Source organism: Bison bison, unplaced genomic scaffold (genome assembly GCF_000754665.1).
Source record: "Bison bison bison isolate TAMUID 2011002044 unplaced genomic scaffold, Bison_UMD1.0 scf7180017864471, whole genome shotgun sequence".
Taxonomy (NCBI): Eukaryota; Metazoa; Chordata; class Mammalia; order Artiodactyla; family Bovidae; genus Bison; species Bison bison.
Window position 1 is genome coordinate 19,210,796 of NW_011495032.1, and position 7,403 is coordinate 19,218,198.

At 39.2% G+C, this 7,403-nt stretch overlaps 1 protein-coding gene and 1 non-coding gene across 4 annotated transcripts in view; one reads left to right on the forward strand and one right to left on the reverse strand.

The window, feature by feature from the left end:
* Positions 1–7,403, reverse strand: part of HECW2 (HECT, C2 and WW domain containing E3 ubiquitin protein ligase 2) — a 435,976-nt gene that overhangs the window by 287,628 nt on the left and 140,945 nt on the right. The window lies entirely within an intron of this gene.
* On the forward strand, positions 2,656–2,728 carry TRNAC-GCA. The gene has a single exon. It is a non-coding gene; the product is annotated as a tRNA-Cys (tRNA).

Genomic DNA, 7,403 nt, shown 5'->3' on the forward strand with positions numbered 1-7,403 from the left:
AGGAGCTGCCTGGGTGCAGACTGCACTTAAGAGTAGCACTGCTTGAAGCTATTCCACTTCACTGCTTGTTCTGAATGCCTCCACTTTGACACCCAGACTTGCAAAATGTATGAAGATATAAGGTCTTTTTTCAATCTAAATTTCAGGAAGGCAAGATCTATAACACTGGGAACTGGAATTGGGGAGGAAAGAAACAAGGGAGAGGATGACATGCACAAATCAAGACACACATGTCTAGACCAAGCCTGCAGGTATTCAGAAGAGAATCACAGAAAGGCTAGATTATTGGGTTTTCCTGCATTTATCTGAGTTATCACCTAGGGAGCCTTTTGGTCGCCTAAAATATCTTTTAGTAAGTAAATGACAGCTTACTTGCACTGTAATGTTACCTTACAGAAAAAGAAATGAATTTTCTAAATGGGAGGGGTCTGATTTGATACCCAACGAGGGCCAGATGTGACAGCAAAAACAAAGATCTTTTATTTTTATTGAAGGTCATTGAATCACTGTGTGTGTGTGTGTTTGTGTGTGTGTGTGTGTACACAAATATGATACCAGCAGAGAAAACTCGGTAAAAAAAAAAAAAACAGAAAACTGAACAAAATATGTAAATACTTTACAAAAATAAAATGTAAATAGCCAATAAACATATGATAAAAAGATAAATATTATTTCACATCCATCAAATTGGCAAAACTTAAATACCCTAATGACACTAACTGTTAACAAGGATGAGGAGCAAGAAGAATTCCCATATACTCTGGTTTTGAGTATTATAAATATGAAGGGGTGCATGCTTTGCAACATAGCAATTCTACTCCTAGGTACATTCCAGAAAAATACTAGTGGATTTTCATTTTAAAAATCCCTACCAGGATTATTTGTAATAGGGGGAAAAAAAGAAACAAACTAAATGTCATTTACAGAAGAATAAACTGTGGCATTTTCAAACTTTAAAATATCATAGAGCTGTGGGAATGAATGAACTAGTTATCCAAAATCAACATGTATGGGGGAAGCTATAGAGAAATACATGCAACATATTATAAGTATGTATTGCAGAAAATTGAAAACAAGCAAAACAATAATTCATTGTTTAGGGCCCAAACACAGGTCTACAGTTTCATGGAAATAAGAAACAACAAATTCAAAAGAGTGGATGGTTCTGCAGGAAGAAGGTAGTGCTTTATTTTTCAAGGTATTCAATAAAAATAAGGGCCTTGGTTATACTTTTTGTATGTCTCACATATTTTATAATAAAAATTTAGGACCTTGTCTTCATAAACTGGTAACCATATTCCCTTAATAGATAACTGATAGCAAGTGACTGCAAACAAAAGTGATATTCAAGTCATATCATTCTAAAATTTACTAAAAATCACTAGAATTAGTGCGATGACTCAAAAGGAGCCATGTGAGTATACTGAATAATCTTTTGCTTTCTAAATCAGTGGTCTCCAAAGTGGGGTACACTGGGCTCAAGAATAAAATATTCAAACATATTTATTCATAAAAATCCCTCTGATTTCTAACTCTTGTCCATTATATAATATACATAATCTTGTTGTTTTTCTTCAGTTGCTAAGTCGTGTCCAACTCTTTACAATCCCATGGACTACAGTCATGGACTGTAGCATGACTGATTCCTCTGTCCTCCACTATCTCCTGGAATTTGCTGAAATTCGTGTCCATTGAATTGGTGACACTATCTAACCATCTCATCCTCTGCTGTCCCCTTCTCCATTTGCCTTCAATCTTTCCCAGCATCAGGGACTTTTCCTGATGAGTCAACAGGCAACTATTTGTATTAGGTAGCCAAAGTATTGGAGCTTCAGTTTCAGCATCAGTCCTTCCAATGAATACTCACAGTTCACTTCCTTCAGTCTCTTTGTAGTCCAAGGGACTCGCCAGAGTCTTCTCCAGCATCACAATTCAAAAGCATCAATTTTTTGGCCCTCAGCCTTCCTCATGGTCCAACTCTCATACTGAAAGTAACTACTGGAAAAACCGTAGCTTTAACTATACAGACCTTTGTCTGCAAAGTGATGTCTGTTTTTAATGCTGTCTAGGTTGGTCATGGGGCTTCCCTCATAGCTCAGTCAGTAAAGAATCTGCCTGCAATGCAGGAGTCCCGGGTTGGATTCCTGAGTCAGGAAGATCCCCTGGAGAAGGAAATGGCAACCTACTCCAGTATTCTTGCCTGGAGAATCCCATTGACAGAGGAGCCTGGCAGGCTAAGGTCCATGGGGTCGCAAGAGTCAAACACGACTTAGCGACTAAACTACTACTACTAGGTTGGTCATAGGTTTCCTTCCAAGGAGCAAGTGTCTTTTAAGTTCATGGCTGCAGGCATCATCCATAGTCATTTTGGAACCCAAGAATATAAAATCTGTCACTGCTTCCACTTTTCCCCTTCTATTTGCCATGAAGTGATGGGACCGGATGCCATGACCTTAGTTTTTTTAATGTTTTTCAAGTCAGCTTTTTCACTCTCCTCTTTCACCCTCAAGAGGCTCTGTAGTTCCTCTTCACTTTCTGCCATTAGAGTGGTATCATCTGCATATCTGAGGTTTTTGATATTTATCCCTGCAATCTTGATTCCAGCTTCTGAGTCATCCAGTCCAGCATTTTGCACAATCTATTCTGCACCAGGATTCCCTGGTGGCTCAGACGGTAAAGCGTCTGCCTGCAATGCAGGAGACCCAGGTTCAATTCCTGGGTCAGGAAGATCCCCCGGAGAAGGAAATGGCAATCCACTCCAGCGCTCTTGCCTGGAAAATCCCATGGACAGAGGAGCCTGATAGGCTACAGTCCATGGGGTCGCAGAGTCGGACATGACTGAGCGACTTCACTTCACTTCATTCTGCATAGAAGCTAAGTAAGCAGAGTGACAATATACAACATTGTCATACTCCTTTCCCAAATCTGAACCAGGAGTTTGTCCAGGTTTAGTTCTAACTGTTGGTTCTTGACCCACTGACAGGTTTCTCAAGAGACAGCTAAAGGGTCTGATACTCCCATCTCTTTCAGAATTTTCCAGTTTGTTGTGATCTACACAGCCAATGGCTTTAGCGCAATCAATGAAGCAGATGTAGATGTTTTTCTGTAACTCTTTTGCTTTCTTCATGATCCAATGAATGTTGGCAGTTTGATCTCTAGTACCTCTGCCTTTTCTAAACCCAGCTTGTACACCTGAAAGTTCTCAGTTCATGTACTGCTGAAGCCTAACTTGAAGGATTTTGAGCATAAGCTTACTAGCATGTGAAATGACTACATCTGTATGGTAGTTTGAACATTCATCGGCATTGCCTTTCCTTGAGATTAGAGTGAAAACTGACCTTTTCCAGTCCTGTGGCCACTGTTGAGTTTTCCAAATTTGTTGACATATTGAGTGCAGCACTTTTACAGCATTATCTTTTCGGATTTGAAATAGCTCAGCTGGAATTCCATCACCTCCACTAGCTTTATTCGCTGTAATGCTTCCTAAGGCGGGTCATTAAGACCTTTTTTGAATAGTCCTTCTGTGTATTCTTGTCACCCATTCTTAAAATCTTCTGCTTCTATTAGGTCCTTATCATTTCTGTCCTTTATCGTGCCCATTCTTCCAAGAAATGTTCCTTTGATCTCCAATTTTCTTGAAGAAATCTCTAGTCTTTCCAATTATATTGTTTTCCTCTATTTCTTTGCATTGTTCATTTAAGAAGGCTTTCTCATCTCTCCTTGATATTCTTTTGAACTCTGCATTCAGTTGGGTATATCTTTGGCTTTCTCTCTTGCCTTTCACTTCTCTTCTTTCTTCAGCTATTTGTAAGGCCTCCTCAGACAAACACTTTGCCTTTTTGCATTTCTTTTTCTTGAGGATGGTTTTGGTCATCGCCACTTGTACAATGCTACAAACCTCCATCTGTAGTTCTTTGGTGCTCTCCCAGATCTAATCCCTTGAAATTTGTCACCTCCACTGTATAATCATAAGGGAGTTTACTTAGGTCCTACCTGAACGGCCTATTGGTTTTCCTTACTTTCTTCAATTTAAGTCTGAATTTTGCAATAAGGAGCTCTTGACCTGAGCCAGTGAGCTCCAGGTCTTGCTTTTGCTAGCTCTATACAGCTTCTCCATCTTTAGCTGCAAAGAATATAGTCAATCTGATTTCAGTAAGAACCATCTGGTAATGTCCATGTGTAGAGTCATCTCTTGGGTTGTTGGAAAAGGGTATTTGCTGTGACAAGCATGTTCTCTTGCGAAACCTCTGTTAGCCTTTGCCCTGTTTCATTTTGGACTCCAAGCCCAAACTTACCTGTTACTCCAGGTATCTCTTGACTTCCTACTTTTGCATTCCAATCCCCTATGATGAAAAGGACATCTCTTTGGTGTTAGTTCTAGAAGGTGTTGTAGGTCTTTATAGAACTGGTCAACTTCAGCTTCTTTGACATCAATGATTGGGGCATACACTTGGATAACTGTAATGTTGAATTGCGTTGGAAATGAAGCAAGATCATTCTATCGATTTAGAGGTTGCAATTAAGTACTGCATTTCAGACACTCGTTGATCCTATTTCTTTTAAGGGATTCTTGCCCACCAGTAGTAGATACAATGGTTATCTGAATTAAATTCACCCAATCCCGTCCATGTTAGTTCACTGATTCCTAAAATGTTGATATTCAATCTTGCCATCTCCTGCTTGACTACACTCAATTTACCTTGATTCACAGACTTAACATTCCAGGTTCCTAAGCAATATTGTTCTTTACAGCATCAGACTTTAGTTTCATCCCTAACACATCCACAACTGTCATTTCAACTTTGGCCCAGCCACGTCATTCTTTCTAGAGCTATTAGTACTTACCCTCTGCTCTTGCCCAGGAGCATAATGGTCACCTTCTGACCTGGGGGGCTCATACTCTGGTGTCATATCTTTTTGCCTTTTCATATTGTCTATGGGATTCTCCAGGCAAGAATACTAGAGTGGGTTGCCATTTTCTCCTCCAGTGAACCACATTTTGCCAGAACTCTTCACTCTGACCTTTCCATCTTGGGTAGCCCTGCACAGCATGGCTCATAGCTTCATTGAGTTACACAAGCCCCTTCACCACAACAAGACTGTGATCCACGAAGGAGAATGTACATAACAGAAACAAGCATAAATTAATGTATATATGTGCTTGCACAGTGGTAAGAGTATGTCACATATAAAATATTCATTGATCCATGTTCAAAATTTTAAAAGTTTAGAAGCCAATATTCAAGATGACCACTGACTTTAAAAATCACCCATCCAGGTAACCTATACCCAAACCCTGAAGTTTAAAAATAGGAATTTTGGAAGAGGACCACATTCACAAAGAGTTTTATTAGTGAAAAATACACTGAAGTAGATGATTAAAACTACAACCTGGTATCAAACCATGTTTGAAAACTTTCTATAGATCAAATTTTACATCAGGCTTTAAAATAAATATTGATACCAATGTCAACCAGTGCAGTATCAAGTCTGGATATGTTAGTGTTGAATATTCTGTTTAAAAAAGAAAAAAACAGAAATCATTTGGAAAATTCACGTGGAAACGGGACACAGTCTAGGAAACTGACTGCCTCTCATTAACACAAGAGCTCAGTTAACATTCTCCAACTGCTCTCAGCTATTGATATTCATTTCAGAACAGGCAGGACACATTTAGAAAATGGCACATCACCAGAAAGTGTGGGTGAGGGTGTGCAATTTTGCCTATTACAATGCAGCCAGAATCTTTCCAGAACCAACTTCAGGAGCCAAAGAAGGAAATTTGTTGCATAAAACCTTTACATTGGGATGCAATCCTCCTACAAAATAAACTATATAAAATTGAGTAGTATCATCTCACTATAAATAGTCATTCATTGAGGACGCATTTTAAAATAAACTTTTTGGCCTTTAAGCTAGTGATTCTGGTTATTGACAACTGAATTCATAATTAAAAAGATATAGTTTCACTCAATGTATAATAAAGAATCTACATTTACCTCTTAATAAAAATGAGGTGACTATTTATTGACATGTATCATTTATTAATTTAACAGTGACAGAAAAATGTAAGAACAGACACATTAGCCAGCTACGATAAAGGCTTGACTTTGGGCAGAAGCAGAAACAGAGGTAGGTGGATGCTAAAACTATCATTAAGCCATAAATTGAGGGAAATTAATCTATTTACTAGGATCAGTGTGCATTTTACTCTAATAATATTGTTTTCTACCAAGTAAGAAAAGCCTTTTCAAAAGCATTTCTTTGGATACTAATTTGGAAAATCTCACTAAAGGGAGAGATCTTTAGTAGTACCAATTTATACCTACATCTATTTCATGGCTTGTAAAGGAGGTACACATCTCTTAAAAAGATACAAAGTTTATACATAAAACTATCTGTCCTTTCACATCTGAGAATAGAAAGAAGTATCAAAAATTTCTCATCCTGTTTCCATTGCTGACTATTTGTTAAGGTGCATCACAGGATGAAATAGATCATGCAAAGACAGATAAGTTTTTGATGAAAGTATTTGCTATGATTTCTTATTTCTTCCCACAAGTTCATGAGACAAAGTAATCAATCTAATATCCAGGCTTTTGAAGCAGTGGCCCTTTTATTAGAGTGTATTTCAGATCAGATCAGTCGCTCAGTCGTGTCTGACTCTTTGCGACCCCATGAATCGCAGCACGCCAGGCCTCCCTGTCCATCACCAACTCCCGGAGTTCACTCAGACTCATGTCCATCGAGTCACTGATGCCATCCAGCCATCTCATCCTCCGTTGTCCCCTTCTCCTTCTGCCCCCAATCCCTCCCAGCATCAGGGTCTTTTCCAATGAGTCCACTCTTCGCATAAGGTGGCGAAGTACTGGAGTTTCAGCTTTAGCATCATTTCTTTCAAAGAAATCCCAGGGCTGATCTCCTTCAGAATAGACTGGTTGGATCTCCTTGCAGTCCAAGGGACTCTCAACAGTCTTCTCCAACACCACAGTTCAAAAGCTTCAATTCTTCAGTGCTCAGCCTTCTTCACAGTCCAACTCTCACATCCATACATGACCACAGGGAAAAACCATAGCCTTGACTAGACGGACCTTTGTTGGCAAAGTAATGTCTCTGCTTTTGAACATGCTATCTAGGTTGGTCATAACTTTCCTTCCAAGGAGTAAGCGTCTTTTAATTTCATGGCTGCAGTCACCATCTGCAGTGATTTTGGAGTCCAGAAAAATAAAGTCTGACACTGTTTCCACTGTTTCCCCATCTATTTCCCATGAAGTGGTGGGACCAGATGCCATGATCTTCGTTTTCTGAATGTTGAGCCTTAAGCCAACTTTTTCACTCTCCGCTTTCACTTTCATCAAGAGGCTTTTGAGTTCCTCTTCACTTTCTTCCATAAGGGTAGTGTC